This window comes from Dermacentor albipictus, chromosome 1 (assembly GCF_038994185.2).
Source record: "Dermacentor albipictus isolate Rhodes 1998 colony chromosome 1, USDA_Dalb.pri_finalv2, whole genome shotgun sequence".
NCBI classification, from domain to species: domain Eukaryota; kingdom Metazoa; phylum Arthropoda; class Arachnida; order Ixodida; family Ixodidae; genus Dermacentor; species Dermacentor albipictus.
The window spans coordinates 113,839,088-113,858,967 of record NC_091821.1 but is presented as its reverse complement, the minus strand read 5'-3'; the positions used below and the strand labels follow the sequence as shown (position 1 = coordinate 113,858,967).

Sequence of the window (19,880 nt, the reverse complement as noted above, 5' to 3'; positions counted from 1 at the left end):
CAGCGCGTTATATAACCGCAAATTATGACCATGTGAATGCGCAAGTGATGCTTCAGTAGCCAAAATGGGCGGGTTTGTGTATAGTGACATGTAAGCCGTGTTTATTACTGCGATAGTAGGGCATCGCATCGTATAAACACATAATAGACTTATTAATGCATAGCGTAAACACATCGGCTTCGTGCGCCAGGCGGAAGTAGATCGGAACGAAGAAGTCAAGTACACGGCTGTGGCACGAACTTAAGGGCGAACAGGCGAAGAAGCCCGGCATTTGCTGCTCCCCACTCACAGATGAGGTGTGCGTGATTAACACTGTCGCGAGTTGGGTGTCGAACCGAAATGTTTTCGGATTCGCTTCGGGTGCTGGTTCGCTGTTTTCGCTTCGGTTCTGGTTCAGCTGCGGAGCGAAAAAATGGCCAGGCTTAGCTTGGTTAAGCCAAGAATGCGTTACATATTGCGCGAGTTGGGGCCCAGCTTTTCCTCCGGCTGCCGTGACGTCACGTCACGTGGTTGCGCTAAAGGTCAATGGTGGCTGCCCGGCCGCGCCCAAGGGCTGAACTGAGTGATTGCAATATGCAACGCATATCATCATCATCATCATCATCATCATCATCATCGAGTGCGTCGGGTTGAAAAGCGCGCGAAGCTTTTCCAGAAACATACCAGTTATCTTGGCTGCTAGCTGCGTAAAACTACTGTAGGGTAATTTTTTCTGCGTAGCATTAACTTGAAATAAAAACTATCACGAAAATGAAGCACAATATACATTTGTGCCGTGTGGTTGGAATTGGTACACTCAGTGGGCTTCGTGGCGCCCTGTACGGCTATGCAATTATTTACGGCGTTGGCCCACTCCCAGATTTTCTCCTTCATTGGATTCTTGACGTTTCCCGCGCTCGTTGTTTATACAAAATCAAGTAAAATACCTATTCTGTTGTTAGCTACCCATGTATTACGTATTCATTTGATTTTAATAAAACAAGACACCTAGTTCTAAACGAACATGCAATATCATAATAAAACAGGCTGTTGAGCAAGTTGGTACATGCTTATAGTTAAGGAAAGCGAGCAACAAAACAAAACAGGACGTGAATGTCGACGGGACAGATGGTCGACTCACAACTAAGTGCATTCCACAAGAGTTGCGCGCAACGCACCTGTGATGGTGAGCAGGAGTGTGCGTTGCATCGATGTGAGTTATCAAGGGAACTTAGAGGTCGAAAATGGTGGCCACCGATAAAAAACGCGGATGTCAACTGGGGCAGGTGTGGATACAGCGTAGGGGCATTATAAAAATAAAAAGAAAAAAGAAAACATGATCAAATGGAAGCATAGAGTTTCTGATTTTGTCCGAGGTATAGTTTAAATGTTCAATAAAGGCTAAGTTCAAATAAAAGTTATACCGCGGATATCTATATCTTATTGCATTTGAAGGTGGCGCTTTTCGACCAAAGTCTCATAGGGTCGCGAATTCAGGTAAAAGTACTGGCATGGCTATTGGGGAAGCGTATGAAGCATGATATTTCTGTACTGATGGTGGCTTTTGCACGACGCGCCCAGGCGGACATAATGTTGAGTTCCTACCGTGCCCATGCTTCTATCTCTGAGTGGTTGCTCGCGGAAATGACAACCACTTCGTCGGCGTAGGCATGGTGTTGACACACAAGGTGGGAAGTGCAGTTTTAAACGTCCGAGAATAATAATTAAAAATAACTAATACCTGTCGCTGATGCCTCACCTGCGCTAGAGCGGTAAATGACAATTCATTGTTCAAAGAAAACCGGTAAAAGTTTCTAGGACAGTTATGAGGTCCGAGAAAGCGTAATACTGTTGGTTGTCAAACGCTGTCCAAAGCGCCTTTGAACTGAAGATGAGGTGAGTAAAGCGTGACCACACTGGTAACCGCGCGATCTCTACAGCCATTTTAATAGTGAAAGAAATTCCTAATTAAAACAGCAGGAGTGCACCTGCTTCACCTAACTTTGCTCGAACAGGTCCTTATTCATGCACGTACTATGAAACTGTTTATACAATCAAAACATCCAGCGAGACACGACTCAAGAGGTGACCAGATACACAGTAGCTATGCTAAAAGGTTTTTCTTTTGCGTGTCCCAGAGGTTTCAGCCGTCTGAACCAAATTACATTGATTATTCGTGGTACACAGTTCATTAGATTAACCACCAGTGCGCCTTGCAGAAGAGCAAGATCGAGAAACGCATACACTGAAGTTCTTGTCGATTTATTTATTCACCAGTGGTCGAGAGTTGGAAACTTATTAGGCCCTTATCGTGCTAGCTTCCCCTACTCACCCAAGCGTATTCCTTCGCCTCGGCTTCTCCATCGATTCCTTCCATTCTGGAGAATGTTTCATGACGTCTTCCCACTGGTGAATAATTTATTTTGTAGTATTTTCTCGTGGCTGCAAAGTACTTCTCCTTTTTTTCTCTGATATGTAAGCCCTCAGATTGATTCAAAGAAATTAGCCACTTTTACGTGATGACAGCATTGTCATAATAAAATATATGACAAGAGCCGCCTTACTTGCGCTGCTGATGCGGTGAGTTGGTGATATGATTTTGTAGGCCAGTTTTTCAACTGGATCTAACATCTTGCATCAAGGTGACTACTGTGACTACAATCATAGGCAGGCCAAGAATGCAGTGCCAAGATCCCCACCACAAAAACATGTACCCATGCGTCTGCAAATCGTTTTGTCCGGCTCTCTCACTCTTTTCTTGCGCTTCGTATCTACGTCCCTGCCTTCGCCTTGCACAGGCGCTGCCACTTTGCGAAGCTCCATTCTTTTCTGGCGAAGGTCTTTTCTTCGTAAAGTTCCAGTGACACCAACATCTGCGAAGCGAAATACCTGGCCATTCAATCTTTCTCACTGCATCATCTCCACTGCGGCGCGAACTTGCACTTGGAGAGAAGGTCATGGCGAGGAGTTTCTTGGAAAGAATCTCATATAAACATTTTCCCAACGCCTTTTTAATTTGCCCGTTTGTGTCTGCGAGTCATCTTCTTTTTACCGATCTTGTTTGTTCATGCATGCGGTGCGTGATTGCACCCTGCTCACTGATGCTGAACCACTGAGGCACCTGCTTTTCTTTGGGCCGGTGCGATACGGGAAGGAACTATCTTTCGAAGCGTGAAGACGCTACAGGGACAGGTGTATGACTGCTTTTTAGGGGAGCCTCTTTTGTGTTTTTGACTTGTGGCTGGCAATTTGTTTAAACTTCTGGGCCCGTATTCACAAAAAACTCTTACGTTAGAATTGCTCGGAAGAGTAATTGCCAGCCAATCCTGATGCTCGATGTATTACTTAGCAAAGTGGCCTGTCAATGGCAAAGATCACTTACGAACGAAAAGCTTTGGGAATGCAGCTCCTATAATTCAGGGCACAAAACAAACAGGATGCAGAACGAAGACACAGCAGCTCCTTGTGTCTGTCTCTTACTCCTGCCTAACATTTGTTTTGCACTGGTTACCCCAACATACCCATAACCATTTCCTGCACAACATCTTGTCCGTCACTTGCATCGCGATCTTCTGTAGGACCGTATTAACAAAAACGTTCTTACGTTACAAGTGTTCGTAGGAGCAACTTCCAGCCAATCTCCTTGTTGGACATAGTAGCGAAAGCGACTCATCAATGGCAGAGAGTAGTTAGAAATGAAAAGCTCTGTGAATTCAACCGCTAGTTTTTGTCCACACCTTTAGTACTTTTTTGTTTTTAAAACATTGCGTAAACGAAGTAGTGTTGTGACAGAAGGCTTGGACTGCCTTATTACTTGTGTGAAAGCGAAAGTCAAAATATAAGAAAACCGGCGTAACTTGTGCCTTTTCCGAGAGAAATAAATGTCGGGTCCGTATTTTTTAAAGGTCACTTATGAGCAACATTGTTGTAAGGCACGTTGAACCACATGAATGTGTTGACAGACTAAAAATGAAAAAAAGAATGAAAAGACAAAAAAAGAATCGGAGGACACAAGCACTTCGTATGAGTTCTGAATGTGAAATCATTAATGTCCAATTCAACGCCGCTGAGCGGTCCTTTGAATTTTGAACTCCTCGAGGACGGGAAAGCGCGTTGAGACGCTTGGACAACGCCTCCTACATAGCACAAGGTTGGTGCACTTCGATAGGTGACCTCATGCTAACTTGCCCGACTGCCATCGAACGCTCCGGAGTAAGCCGCAGTGATATTGAAGGCACCGCTTTCGTCACGCAGGGCTTGACAATGGAAATTTCGGTCCAAGTCGTATGATGTAATAAAGCAGAGTGCACAGAACTGCTATCTAGGATGCTGGTTTAGCCCGGTGGGTAAGACACTCGGCTTCTTTGTGGGGTCGTAGAGAGAGATATATATACAGAGGAAAAGGGAAAGGCAGGGAGGTTAATCAGAGGGGAAGATCCGGCTTGCTACCCTATGCTGGGGAGAGATGGGAGGGGGAGGTAAAGTGATAACAAAGTAGAGATAAAGAAAGAAAGGAGCATAGACATACAATCACAGTCGGTCACTGTCGCCGCATGCTGTCACCGCACAGCACAGTAGCACTTGCAGCACTATACACATCTGTTCTGGCTACAGCCGCTTATCGAATTCTGTTGCCTTTAAAATCTGCATCAGTGTCCTCGTCGCCCTCTGGGTGACGAGGACACTGATGCAGTTTGGGATGGCGGCAGTTTGTGATGGGACACTGAGGCCCTTGTGATGGCGGCATTTTAAGATAAGTTCCCCTCTTAGAGGTCCCTGTGGGGTTGTAGGTTCGAAGCGCGCTTCCGGCAACGTTTGTCCTTGTGAATTTATTGTTTTTTATGCATTAATTTCTTGATAGCGATTACCGCGGCGAAGTTAGAATGCAGGCGAGAGCTCAGGGTCCCAAGAGTGAGGGTGACGTCTCGTCGCTGCGATGCCCTCTCCCCTCGCGCAACACCTGGCGTGCCAGCATGGCTGCTGAGGGGTATTCTTAAGAGTCCACTTAGTGAACTGTCCATTTCGGCCGTTGCTGATCGGCTAGGGCCGCTCGTCTCCTCCTCTCGTACAGCTGCATTCAATCAGCGGCAGCCGAAATTGACAGTCTACTAGGTGGACTCTTACAGAATACCTCCCAAGTGTTCTCTTTCGGATTATTTGTTCCGTCCAGGTGCGCATGGACGGAACAGCCAATAGGAATTTAGGTGCCGTTTTGCTGCTACAGAAGCCGGCCTTTTCGCTCAACGGCTGATTTGATGGTTTCGCATAGAAAGAAGGGACGTCGCCAGCGCTCCTTAATTATAACAGCTGCAATCAACAGGCGCGTGGCCGTTATTAGGTCTTATTACAGCCACGTGGTCTGTTTCCAGCTTGCTACAAGAAGCGTGGCAGTGGTACACCTGAGTAAGTGTAAAAAAGAAAGAAAGAAGAAAAGGAAAATACTTTAAAGTGTATAGAAGAGCGTTAGGTAAAATTGACGGGTGGCGAACAGAATCACCATAAACATGACTATATTAGTGGTTATATTCGGCAAGCTTTCTCAGCGACTTTTGGAAGCGAGCTATTTTGTCCCTGTTTCATTCCCTCAGAATGACGAGAGCAGAGGACTCTCCTATGCGTCTCCATTGCATGTGTGATGTTCTGCATCTGAGCGCGTTGCGGATGTTTCTTAATTTTTGCATCTGTGGTCCCTTTTTGATGTTCGCCGAATGCAAACGCTTTACGTGCTGAGATTTGTATGCACGCTAAATAACCCGTATGGTGAAAATTCTTCTGTATCCTTTCAGTGAACAGCCCCTCCTAGCCGAACTGTAGCATGTGGACATCAAACACAAATAGACTGCAATTTCTTCATCGCTTTCGAATGTGCGGGTGCAACTCTGTTCGCAGAATAAACGTCATATATTGTAAGTGAAACAAACGCGTGGCGGTGGTATGACTCCTTGCAATCGCAAAACGGTAGTTTCATTCAGACAACCTAGCAAAGTTGTCTCGACTACAAGGTGCACGTCCATGGCTTCTGAGTTAGTAAACAAGTAATGAACGAACTCTATGATGCCCGAAGAAAGCATATATAACGATTATATTATGTGAAATCTTCGCAATGCACCGCCAGATAAGTTGCCAGACTTTGGGATAACACGTCGAAATAAAATTAATCCGAACGTCTTCATGAGCGCTGTCAAGAATGGCGAGCTGCGCAACAAGATTGCCACCTTGCCACCCGATTACGACAAGGGGTGCAAGACGCGCACCTCTCCCTCTCCGTCGCTGCAGCTGGGAGGCGTTCAAAGAAGCGGCCTTTGCGTTGGAATCCGCCGCCTTCCTCCAGCCCCTTCGACATTGTGACGGGACTAGTTCGGTGCGTGAACAATGATTCCGGAGTTCCCCAACGCGGAGCTGATTTGAAACGCTGGACAAGCTGCCGTGGGGACGACGTATTTTGAGCGTCTCACGCTTCGGCCTAGCACGGAACAACGAGCGACCCTCGATCAGCGCCGATAGTTTCCCGGAACGGCACCCCGCGCGGTTGCCTCTGTGTACAGAGCGCGGTTGCCTTTGTGTACGTAAACTGATCTTCAGAGCAGCTGCGAGTTGGTGATGTGTAAACGAACAGTCGCCGCGTCGTAGGACCGGCGGATCGAGTGTATAAAAACTGTGGTTGTGCGAATGCTGAGGACACACTTCTCTTGAGCAGTCATGTTAGACTGAGTCACTTCTCTCATGCAGTCCTGTTGGACTAATACTCTTTTTCTCAAGCAGTCATGTTAGACTGATTTAGTTTCTGTAAATAAACCCTTTTCCTCGTTCTCGTTGAGAAACAGTTCTTCACTACTTCAACGATCTCAGCGCAAATAAGTTGGACGACGGCATGGGCCAGCTACCTTCGAATTCATTCCGTACTCCAATCTTGGCAAAGGACCACGGACGATGGGATTAAGCCCCCAATCCTGACAACTGGCTGACAGCGGTGAGATGGACTTTGCGACATGGTGCTGTATCTGCAGTGAGTGCTTGGTTTTTGCTTTGACTCTCTAGGCTTCATTTTGTGGTTGTTCTGTTTAGAACAGTAGGGAAGCTAGATTGTTGTGTGTTAGCTAGGTTGTGTTTTCCTAGCTAGATTTAGAGAGCAGAATCAAGGCAGTAAAGCAGCAGTCATGGAGTTAAGGACACTGCTGAGAGACGAGTTGTTGATTGTTGGTGAGGAACTGGGCCTAGATGTACGCAAGGAAATGCTCAAATCGGAATTATTGGAGCTAATTTCCAATCAGGCCAGTGAGCAAGATATTGAAATGGGATTGGAACTTCTCAAAAAGAGAGAGAAACGGGAAAAAGAAAGAGAAGAACGAGACAGAGAAAAACGAGAGAGAGAGGAACGCGATAAAGACCGCGAGTTAAGAAAAATGCAACTTGAACTTGAAAACAGACGTTTGGAGTTGTCTCAAGGAAGTGAAGGCGCTCTGGGTCGATCAAGTGAGGCAGAATCGTACCGCATGGACAGGCTATTAAAGCCATTTGAGGTCGGGACCGACATAGGCTTGTTCCTAAGCAATTTTGAAAGGACTTGCGAAAAGATGAACTTCGGCCCGAGTACATGGCCACAGCGGTTGCTGTCTATGTTGCCGTGTGAGGCGGCGGAAGTAATCGCCAGACTGAGTGTGCAGGATGCATATGATTATGCAAAAGTTAAGGCTAGTCTCCTGAAGAAATACCGCCTTTCAGCCGAAGCTTTTCGGCAAAGGTTTAGGAGCACAGGCAAGAAAGATAGCGAGGGCTATCCGGAGTTTGCATATAGCTTAAAGGCCAACCTAGTTGAGTGGCTTAAAAGCGCGGAAGCGTACGACAGCAGAGACATGATCATTGAATGCATGTGTCTAGAGCAGTTTTACAAAACCATCCCTCAAGCTGTGAAACTGTGGGTGCAAGACAGAGGTAATGTAAACACTGTGGAAAGGGCGGCTGAATTAGCCGAAGAGTACGCAACCCGTAGAAAATTGAACGCCGAGGAGGGAAACTGGGACGGTCGAAATGGACCGCGGAAACCATTTCCGTTCAAAAAGGGTGCGTAAACTAGACGATCCGAGCCTGTAGACATGGCGTAAAAGCCCGCAGAAAAGAGCGAGGAGAAACTTAACGGAGAAACCGCACAAAAAGAACAGAAAAGAAAATTCAAATCTGTTAGACCAATTCGCTGTTACAAATGCCACAAACTGGGACATATAGCTGTAAACTGCGAGAAGTCTAGCGTAGTTTTTTCCTACGTGGAGGAAAAGGATGAGAATATGGAACTTTTAAGTCCATATCTCCACGACCTGGAAGGTAATGGAAAACCATGCCGAGTGCTAAGAGACAGTGCCGCCACGCTGGACATTGTCCATCCGTCTTACGGGATGGTAGATGACTTCACCGGAGAAGTAGCCTGGATAAAACAGGTTGTAGAAGAACACAGCGTGTGTCTGCCCATGGCCAAAGTCAAAATCAGTGGACCATTCGGGGAACTAGAGACTGAGGCTGCAGTTTCCAAATTTTTGTCACTGCAGTATCCCTACATCTTTTCGAATCGTTCGAATCAGTTACTGCGTGACAGAGGGCTCAAACTGGGAGAGGGCATAGTACAGGCATTGACCCGAGGCCAAGCTCGTAAGATCGCGGCGCTTTCGGCTGAAAATGCTCAAGCTCCTCCAGCGGAAGCAGAAAAGGGCATAACTTCAATACCCGAATCCGAGCTAGGCCCGAGGGACAAAAGAACAGTTGAGGAGAGCCTGCCAGCTGACCAGCTCAATGAGAGCGTAGCACTAGAGTGTCAGAGTTCTAGCCTGCAGGAAGAGCAAGCAGACGCGCTCACAAGCGAGACAGGGTCGTTATTATCACCGGCCTCAAAGAACTTTGATCAACTCTTACGCGTGGATAGAGAGTCACTGGCAGCTGAGCAAAAGAATGATGAGAGCTTAGCTAAATTACGTGACACACCTAAAGAAGGCATTGCTAGGCGCAACGTAACGATACATGAGAGAGGAGGATTGTTGTATCGGCATTACAGAGATCGAAAGGGTAAGATTTTAGATCAGTTAGTCATACCTACTAAGTATAGGGAGGACCTTTTGAGTCTTTGTCATGGAAATGGGTGGTCCGGTCACCTAGGCATAAACAAATCAAAGGAAAGATTGCTTATGGAATACTACTGGCCTGGCTGTTTCAAAGATGTAGAAAACTTTGTAAGATCATGCGACGCCTGCCAGCGTTCTGGTAAACCAGGAGAGACTTGGAAAGCTCCACTGAAGGTAGTGCCCTTAATAACAGAGCCTTTCAGACGGCTTGTAATAGACACGGTAGGGCCTCTTCCAAAAACAAAATCAGGCTACAGGTACTTGTTTACCATGCTGTGTCCGGCTACCAAGTTTCCAGAAGCAATCCCTTTGAAAGAGCTCAGCTCCACTGAAGTAGTAGACGCGCTTTTGACAGTGTATGCACGAGTTGGGTTTCCAGCCGAAATTCAGGCAGATCAAGGGTCAGTATTCACGAGCGCACTGACTTCCACATTCTTGCAAAAGTGCGGGGTAAAGTTAATACACAGTTCTGTCTATCACCCTCAGTCAAACAGTGTAGAGAGGTGGCATTCGGTGCTTAAGCGAGTTTTGCGTGCGCTCTGTTACGAGCACAAGGAGGACTGGGAGAACTGTCTGCCGGCAACTTTGTTTGCTTTGCGAACGGTTCCACATGAGGCGACAGGGTTCTCACCAGCAGAACTAGTGTATGGGAGGACACTCCGGTCTCCACTGAGAATGTTACGAGAGATGTGGGAGGAAAGAGGGGAGAGTCCAACCGTGGTTGAATACGTGCTAAATTTACTGGAACGGCTAAGCGCAACCCAAGAACTAGTCGGAAAGAACATGGCACTAGCTCAAAAGAACGCCAAATTCTATTACGACAAGAATGCGAGGCTTCGTACGTTTAACGCCGGAGACCAGGTAATGATCCTCAAACCTTCAAGAAAGAACAAGCTTGAAGTTCACTGGGACGGGCCCGTTAAAGTGTTGCACAAACTTTCAGAAACTAACTATGCTTTGAGAATGCCCGGTCGCAGGAAGGAAGTGAGGATATATCACTGTAATTTGATGAAGCCGTATGTAGAGCGGAGCGGAGTCGTTAACTATACTGTCAAAGAGCCGGATGGTATTGGTACCAAGTTTAAGGAGTATAGGGCAACCTCCAACTCTGAAATCGGCCTAGAAGAAGTAGTGGAACACTCGGTAAGCTCTCATGCTCTAAGACCCGAGCAGCTAGATGAGTTAAAAGGGGTGTTAGGGGAATATCTCGACAGATTCAGCGATCGGCCGGGTAGAACCGAACTGATAACGCATGAAATTGAGCTGACCTCTGCCGAACCAGTAAGATCAAAACCTTACAGGGTGTCTCCAAGACAGAGAGAGATTATGGAGGCAGAGATACAGCGCATGCTAGAGTTGGGAGTTATTGAGCCCGCTGAGAGTGACTACACGTCACCGCTAATACTCGTAGAAACCCCTAACAAGGACCCTCGTCCGTGTGTTGACTACAGGAAGTTAAATGCGATCACTAGGGATCAGCTGTACCCGATACCCAACATTGAGGAACGAATTGAAAGAGTTAGCGCTGCTAAATACATTTCAGCTATAGATCTCGTGCGGGGGTACTGGCAAGTTCCCCTTTCAGAAAGTGCCAGCCGCTATGCCGCATTCATCTCGCCTGTAGGCACTTTTCGCCCTCTCGCACTCAGCTTCGGGCTGAAGAACGCGCCGTTTAGCTTCTCTAAGTTAATGGATATTGTCCTAAAAGACTTGCAGGAGTTCGCCTTACCTTATCTTGATGATGTAGCCATTTTTTCAGACAGCTGGGAACAACACGTATCGCACCTCAAACAGGTGTTCTCACGGTTGAGGGAAGCCGGCTTAACGATGAAAGCGGAAAAGTGTAGGTTTGGTTGTTCGCAGGTTAGTTATCTGGGCCATGTTGTTGGTCAGGGCATGAGACGGCCGGCTGAGCTGAAAATAGCGACGATTGGAGATTTTTCTCAGCCGCGCACGAAAACGGACGTTCGTTCATTTTTGGGACTTGTGGGGTACTATCAACGGTACATTCCGAATTACTCGCAATTGGCAAGTCCATTAACAGACGCCCTCCGAAAGGGAGCACCGAGTAACGTACACTGGGATAAGGACAAGGAGAACGCTTTCCAAAGTTTGAAAACGCTATTGGTTTCTCGCCCTGTGCTTCGCGCGCCAGACTACACAAAGGAATTCATAGTTCAATGCGACGCAAGCGACAGAGGTATGGGCGTGGTACTTAGTCAGGTCGGCGACGATAACGAGGAGCATCCTATCCTCTACGCCAGCCGTAAACTAAATGTAAGAGAGGAAGCCTACAGCGCTTCAGAGAAGGAATGCGCTTGTTTGGTTTGGGCCGCCCAGAAGTTGTCGTGTTACTTGTACGGAGCGAAGTTCATCTTCGAGACCGACCACTGTCCTCTGACGTGGCTCAATCAAATGTCACACAAAAACGGCCGCTTGCTCCGATGGAGCCTCACTCTCCAAGAGTACAACTTCTCCGTTAGATATAAGAAGGGAAAGTTGCATAGCAATGCGGATGGTTTGAGCAGGCTAATTTGAATTCTGCGTTTGAGGGTCCCGCCTAAATTTTGGGGTTACTAGTGTTAGCTTTTCTTTAGGCGAAGAAAATCCCCTCTCATTTAGCAGAATTCCCTCCATGATTGCTGAATTGGTCAGCAGGAATTTGCTTCAGAAATTGGCATAGTGAAATGTAGCATTTTTTTTTTGTTTCTGCACTTATGTTGTTGTTGTTTTTTTTTTTGAAGCCTAGCGTGTCTAAAGTGAGAGCCAATGCACGTCATCTCGGCGCAGAGCCGTGTTGTGGGGTTCATTTTGCAGTTGCCTGTCCTTGTTGGATGTTTTGGGGCGGTGACATCAATGCACAAGTGGTCGCTGCGAGCCAAGACATCAATCGCCCCCTGACCAGCAGCCGTTCTCTTCCTGCCTAGCGGTTGTCAGCGCTAGACAGTCGAGACTTTCCGGCCCATGGAGGCGCTGTCAAGAATGGCGAGTTGCGCAACAAGATTGCCACCTTGCCACCCGATTACGACAAGGGGTGCAAGACGCGCACCTCTCCCTCTCCGTCGCTGCAGCTGGGAGGCGTTCAAAGAAGCGGCCTTTGCGTTGGAATCCGCCGCCTTCCTCCAGCCCCTTCGACATTGTGACGGGACTAGTTCGGTGCGTGAACAATGATTCCGGAGTTCCCCAACGCGGAGCTGATTTGAAACGCTGGACAAGCTGCCGTGGGGACGACGTATTTTGAGCGTCTCACGCTTCGGCCTAGCACGGAACAACGAGCGACCCTCGATCAGCGCCGATAGTTTCCCGGAACGGCACCCCGCGCGGTTGCCTCTGTGTACAGAGCGCGGTTGCCTTTGTGTACGTAAACTGATCTTCAGAGCAGCTGCGAGTTGGTGATGTGTAAACGAACAGTCGCCGCGTCGTAGGACCGGCGGATCGAGTGTATAAAAACTGTGGTTGTGCGAATGCTGAGGACACACTTCTCTTGAGCAGTCATGTTAGACTGAGTCACTTCTCTCATGCAGTCCTGTTGGACTAATACTCTTTTTCTCAAGCAGTCATGTTAGACTGATTTAGTTTCTGTAAATAAACCCTTTTCCTCGTTCTCGTTGAGAAACAGTTCTTCACTTCTTCAACGATCTCAGCGCAAATAAGTTGGACGACGGCATGGGCCAGCTACCTTCGAATTCATGCCGTACTCCAATCTTGGCAAAGGACCACGGACGATGGGATTAAGCCCCCAATCCTGACAGCGCGCCTCTTCGCACTTTTTCTCATATTTTTCGTCCTCCGTCTCATTTATGCGTTTTTGTGGCTGTTCCTATTTAACTTGTTTTATTCCGCAATATTCAAAAAAAATATCTCAGTTGAAATGTGACGTATCGTGCCCGCATTTCTGCAGCCGCTTCTTTATGTCGCACCAATACAACCAATTTATGTGCGCATGACCATCATCATGACGTCTTTATTTCAAAGTTATATTCTGATGCTGTTGGTCACAGCTTCGAAGCGAATAAGTACATCGAAGGTAACTGTGCACTTCAAACTTGGCATTGTAGTGCAAGGTTAGGTGAACACAGTGTAGTTAATGTACAACGTGAAAAGTAACAAGATATCTTACGCATCTTTGCTTTAAAGGTGGTTGTAGACGTAAAATGTTTTCCTATAATAAACATACATGCTGCAGTAAATTATTTTCAATAGTAAGGCTTATACCAGGTGTTTCAGCTAACACTTTCAAATTTAAAAAAAAAATTGCCTGTGGCAGAAAGCACAATTCTAGTCCATGACCTTGTCTACACGAAGAGGCGGCCATTACTTGTACAAAAACTTCGAATGCATAATCGACTAATTGACAAAAATTCAGTAATGCAGTTTTTACCTGATTACCTTATGGCACATATTCCAATTTACAAATGCTAGCCGGGGAGTTCGCAAGGCGGATCCACTTGAAAAGAATTCTCAGGATGACACCAGTTTTGAGATATTAATTCCCGAACTTTGCGGAGAAATGCACTGGCGTTCCACTTGCTTATTTTTTTTTCAACGCACAAAATGACATTTTGTTGAGAAAGTAAGTGGAATGGCAGTGCATTTTTACCGTGAGTTTGACGGCACCTATCTCGTAAATGATGCCATCCACTCAATTTTTTTCAAGTGGATATGCTTTGGAGGCTCACCGGCTAGAATTTGTAAATTACAATATATGCCATAAGCCAATTAGTTAAAAACCTAATTAGTGAATGTTTGTTATTGAGTTAATTTTGCATTTCAAATTTTTGTGCAACTAATGTACGCCTCTTACAGTAGACCAGCTCATTCACTAGAACTGTGCGGTCTATCACAGGCAATTAAAAAAAAAAACTTTTTGAAAGTGTATGCTGACACCCTATATAGCAGAAAAATATAATCTACTCTTCTACTACACCGTGTCTTTCCGACTGCTAACAGACTGCGTTGGCTGAAAGGAGCGTGTCCTACATGATACACCAGTTCTCCTAGTAAGTCTCGTAGCAAGATACTGAGTAAATCTGTACTACCATGCTTTCTGGAACTATATCTCCAAGACATTTTACAAACGAACCTTCTGTACTGACCAAGCATGAGATCAAAAGCGTTCATATTTTTTTTTTATTTTGGTCTAAATAAGACAGGCTTGGCTTTCTTGCAGTTTACTATTAAAGAGAAGAGAGAATGAAGGAGAGAGAAAAAGTACCGGTCGCCTTTGTGCAAGGTAGCGAAACCGGACGTGCGTCTGGACAACGTCCCAGCCCTTAGTTTTTTTTTCTTCTCTCTCTCTCTCTTTATCATTAATGAAGAAGCTTGGCTCCAAGTATACAGTGCCACAAGTGTTTTGTTTGAGTGTATACTGTCACTTCAGTTATTGTGGAAACCGTAGAGAATATATTTGTGTCCTCTGCGTAAAGAACAAATTTAGCTCTTCCTGCAACGCTGACTGAAACACTGACGTACAGGTGCACTACACGCCGAGTCTGTACCGTTGCCTTTCGGAGCTATCTAAAATAGCAGATTTTTGCTGCTTATTATGATGATTTGCCTTTCCTGAGCCTGAATTGAGACACTGCATAATTGTAGTGTGCTTACTGACAAAACTAATTATGCGATCCTCAAAACAATATTTTGTTCCGTTTGAAAAAAAAAACTAAAAGTGCAGCAATTGTTCTATCGCTAGACAGCACATGTTCTCCAGTAGAATTTGCGTGGCTGCACTGACCGGCTATCGAAGCCCGACCTCGTGCTCAGCAGTGGAACGCATAGCCTGCCGAGCCACTATAAAGTAGGGAAGAGAAAGGTTCGTGAAAGCGGCCACGGTTTTTTAAAGCTTACAAGTACGTGTACGGGAACGATTAGCCATAGACAGCATGCCAAATGGCATACTGTCTGTGGCTGATGTATGGCTAATGTCTATGGCTAATCTATGGCTATGGCTCGTAAGCAGTGTCTCGGCTTAATTGAAAGTCAACGCGATTGTTAGTGGTGTAAATGGTTACGGCGCTGAAAGGACAGAACACATTTGCCACGTGTGTAAGACAAAACATATCTGCCTTTGTGTTGCACGGACACATTCGCTTAAAGCATCACGGTACAGCAAGAAACATGGAAGATCTGCTTTCAGCATTCACTGAATGTGCGCGACGAACTAGCTCGTTTTTTTTTCTCGAACAGAGTTAGGTCATCGCGATACTAACACCGAAAGAATCTGTGAAAAGACATGTCGCCGTATTTCGTTTATCTTTTTTATTTGTGTAAAGATAGAGATAGGGATTGTAAAGAAGGGTGAAGAGTAGAAGTGCGCAAAACTTTGCTTTGGAACGTTACAAGTGGACAGTTTCATTGTGAGATGTGCGGTCCACGGTTGCCATAAGGAATAACTCAGCGCATAGACTCAAATCATCACAGACGCCCTCTCTACTTGAATGGTGTGCGGAAATCTACGTATTTCGCTACTGTTGTTAAAGATTTCCTGATACATCCGTTAAGAAGTGAGTACAGATTTCGCTTTTTTTCTGAACAAGTGTGATACCTGTCTTTTTGCAACGTTCCAGCGACCGTTATCGGCAAGATGAAGGTTTGCGCCAATGGCTTCACGAGAGTGAGTGGATGAATGCACCGACGACGCTGCCTATAGTACGAACAATTCTTGCTTGAGCAAATCGTACGTACCGCTCACGTGATGAAGCTCTTGTATGTTTACAAATCTGAACATATTTGCAGAGTATTGCGTGAGACGAGAACACCGTTTAGGTAAGCCAAAGATTTTCCCTGCCTCTTTTAGGCTCACAGCAGCGGACTCTGTCCCTGTGAGGCCACATTATCTGAATGCCAACAAGTGATATTCATAACCATAACTTTTACACTTCACTTAATAGAAAATAATTTTCGTGTTTGATTTTGACCCCTGTAAGGAACTTGCCAATTTGAAAATGAATAACAGCAATTCGTTAAATCTTCGTGAAGGAATTAACCAAGGCATCGTAACAGTTATCGGCAAAACACTAGACGTCAGAAGCGCAAACAGTTCACCTAAGTACAGTTAGCCAAGCCGAGAGTGATAGTCCCCGCAGCGTAAAAAAAAACAAGAAGAAAAATGTAAGTTTGCTGAGCTACAGTAAGCTGAGTAAAAGCTTGCAGTAAATACGCCTAATAGTTATGTCACGCTATTGTCTTACAGGGCCATTATTGCGTGCGATGGACCACGCCTATAAGCGGGCTGCAGCAGAGGATCAACACGATAGCAAACGCTTGTCGGAAGGCACGCTGACAAATAAGGAAAGCTGAGCAATGAGAGCCAACAGAGTGCATATCATGCTCTTTCAACAACGGGCCTGCCATTCGCCGTATCACGAAGACACTCAGATGTGTGGCCAGACTGTCCGTGTGTGTTTATTCTGTCTTCATGCTGCGGCCTATGGGCACGCTGCCTTTGTTGACACAGCGGCACATTCTGTAGTTGTTTGCATGCTGCTGCAAATAGCGGAGTAACGATGGAACAAAAGAAAAAAAACAATGATCCACAGAAGGAATGCGCTGGAGGGTGTAAGGACCATCAAAAACGCTCATCTACACGTGACAGTGGATAGTTGCCGCTTCCAGCACCCGTAATGTATCTGTTCCTTAGCAGGATAATCTGCACGGCTTCTGAAGGATTCAGGAGCGGATAATAGAAGGGCGATCGCTCTTGACAAAATCCTTCTGTCGTATTACAAGAAGGCGCACATAGAACGAGGTTCTGATCTGTCGCTACATGTATTCACCGCGCACATAACGTGCGCTTGTCTACTTTTGCGCGCGCACTCAAGTTGTGTGCGTTAGTAAACAAATTTGTGCGAGCGCTTATAGAGACGTCTCGTTTTCCGTCCCGCACTCCCCCTTTGTTTTCTACCAGTTGCGTGCGCTGTGGCTGAGATTGCTAATCTAATGTGGCAATTTTCGTTCTTAGCATGAGAGAGCCTTTCCTTTTTCTCTTTTCTTGACGTTGAAGTTTGAGAAGTTCGGCAAAATCAGGCTTTGCTCCGTCTTCGACTCAATGTTAACAAAGGCAGTGCCATTTTTTTAGACCTTAGCCTCGGTACCGTGTTCTAAGTAGCATTGGCGTTGCGGAAGTAGTGGTCAAACGAAAATTCTGGCGCAATTTTTTTCTGGCAGCGAGAATTTGACTGGTAGCCTGACAAAATGACCGACACCCAAACTACTCATAGCGATTCATGGCTGTAGTTGGACGTGAGTGGCGAAGCGTTAAGAAATCAATGCCCGTCTTTTAGAGGCCGGACTACTTGTGTACAGTGTGTGCGGACGATCATCACCTTCCTGTTAGTGCAACAGTTTATTAATGCTTAATTATGCGGTTGTGGGGGAGGCTCGGCTTTTGGCCATCTTAAAAAAAAAGCGGGCAGGTGGGGAACTAGGCGCCGTTGGGTAGATGATTCCAGTGCCAGTGATACTGACCAAAAAGGAGCTGAGGTGCGTGAGGCGTACGCAAGGGTGGCGGAGGAAATAATAGTTTCGTGCTGAGTAGCTGGGGCGCACAAGCGACAAGTTGGAAGGTTATCTCACCCATAAAGAGAAGCATGAGGAAATATGAAGAAATGTCAGCGCAGAGAGATGACGTCTTGCGAGGAGAGAGACGAGAGAGTGTTAGACGTGCTTGCATTCTAAGTTGACAAACATTAGCTCGGCACTGGAGACTTAAGCCATCTCACCGCTGCCACAGAACAACAAATACTCGGAGAAAGGTGCGAAAACACGACGGATAGGTCCATGGTCAACACTCGGAGAAAGCCGACCACCGTCCAGGAAGTGGGAACAGCGTGCTCGTGCCGGTGTGGAGCAGAGGACTGCGTGATGGTGCAAGCAGCGGCCGCGAAAATATCGGCTTGAACTGGGACAACGGTCTGTAAACTGTCCCCAGTCACGGCCTTAGATGGCAAGCTGAAAATTTTGATTTCCCATGGGTATCTATTGTGAGCCTTCCAGTGCGGCCCCATTGCACACTCACAAAAACGCCGAAGCTTTCCTTCTCTTTCAAACAAAGCAAACAAGGAAATTTATACGATAAACTTATCTTGATACGTAAAAAAACAGATATCGGAACCCCATTACTGTTAAAAAAGAAGAATAAGGCACCGCCAGGGCTTACCCGTGCCAGCGCATGTATTTTTCTCCCGAAGACGATTATCGTATATTGCAAGGCAAAATGCCCGACTGCGCACGTGCTGGTTCCACAGATAGGCTTCAATTTCACTATTCCCTCACTACAAATGCGCTTTCTTTCAGAAGCACGGGCTTCTTCCTGCGGGCGCATGCTGCATGCCATCCGATTTTCTAACCTCATTTTTTTCGTTTTTTTTGTTTTTTATTAGCTTTTCCTCTTCAAAACTGCCGCGCGCATGGTGTTTCGCTCGCAGGCACGTATGAATTTGCTTTAAGCAGGAAATACACGTGCTAGCCTGCGAATAGAAAATGCTCTCGGGCATTTTCTGTGCACAAAAACGTCCAGTCGCCGCTGTGAATTCAGGGCGCAGCAAAAACAACACTTTTTGTTGTCGTCTTTATTTTATTATATGTATATATATTGCGTTCAACGGACGTGAAGGTGGATGAATGTGCAGAAAGATACAAAAAAGAAATGCCCGAGCAGCGTTCATTTTACTTTTCTTGGGTTTGTTGTTGTTTATTTCTGTCGTGTTTTTTTTTTTTTCGTTCCCTGTTCCCCTTGACACTGACCGGTGCTATGCCCAAGGAATATATGCTGGGAAAAGTCGGTTTTCTCGCCCTATAACGCCTCCGGTAATCTCGTGGGCGTACGCGCCTTCCGTGGCATCAAAAACCACTCCACTCGAGTTATCGTATTGCATGCGCAGCGCCTCTTGTTTGGCGATCGCTTTTGTTGTGTTCTAGCCATCCCGTTTCCTTCCTGTGGCCGGACAGAAGAAAAACAAAACTTGAGAGCGAGAATACACGCGTGAGGACAGCGCATAACTCTTGGCGGCCACGCATGCAGTGGCGCAGAAAATGTTGTCCCTGCCATGTCAGTGGAACAGTGTCCCAAGCTATGGGCATTCGCAAGTCCGCATATAGCAACGCGCGTGGGATGGCGAGACCAGCGCACGTGTTCGATAAACAGCAGTAACGTAGTACAGACAGCAGCAGCAGAAAAGCGCGCGAGCATTCGGGGATTTATAAAATCGGCAAATGCAGGAGCTCTGCACTAAGGAGGGCGGACACGTATTTTGCTCATTGATTATTTATTTGGCAGAATAATACAACAGAAATTCACTTTCTCTCGAATGTGTGTGTGTGGGTTGGTACGTCGTTATGAAGAGCAGAGAAGTATAAACAGCGCAACAGAGAGCGTCCGACTTAGAAACTGCTCAACTTCTCCCGTGCAAGGTAGAATGGTTGCAAAGGCAACCGGAACGCACGACCGACCACACAAGAGGGTCACATATGAGGACAGCTCTAACTCCTTATACGATTCGGCAGTTTTCGAGAGAAAAACACGCCCGAGGCGCTGCTATATCGGCCATTTCCATTCGCTATCACCGCAGTAATGAAGACTCGTTCTTTTCAAGAGTAAGCGTTTGGAGGATGCTCTTTCTATTTTTTTTTTTTTACTGCGATCCTTCGTAATTTTTTTTTCTTTTTCTGGTTGAGTATTTTCTGTGTGCTGCGCATTAGTTTCCTTGCTGCAGTTTTTTCATGGTGTCTGATGCTGCGCCTTTCACTTCACTACAGCCAAACAATGAAATTAGAGTGACACATAAGTGAGACTAA

The 19,880-nt window shown here is 46.2% G+C and overlaps 1 protein-coding gene across 6 annotated transcripts in view; it reads left to right on the top strand.

Moving 5' to 3' along the window:
• LOC139049454 (tachykinin-like peptides receptor 99D) overlaps positions 1–19,880 on the top strand; it is an 880,050-nt gene that overhangs the window by 303,405 nt on the left and 556,765 nt on the right. Inside the window, exon 1 of one of the 6 annotated variants that reach the window (XM_070524907.1) lies at positions 15,836–15,851. The exons of the other annotated variants lie outside the window; for them this stretch is intronic. The gene's annotated coding sequence lies outside the window, so the exon portion shown is untranslated. Of the gene's footprint in view, positions 1–15,835; positions 15,852–19,880 lie in introns of those variants that run through there. 6 annotated transcript variants of the gene reach the window in all.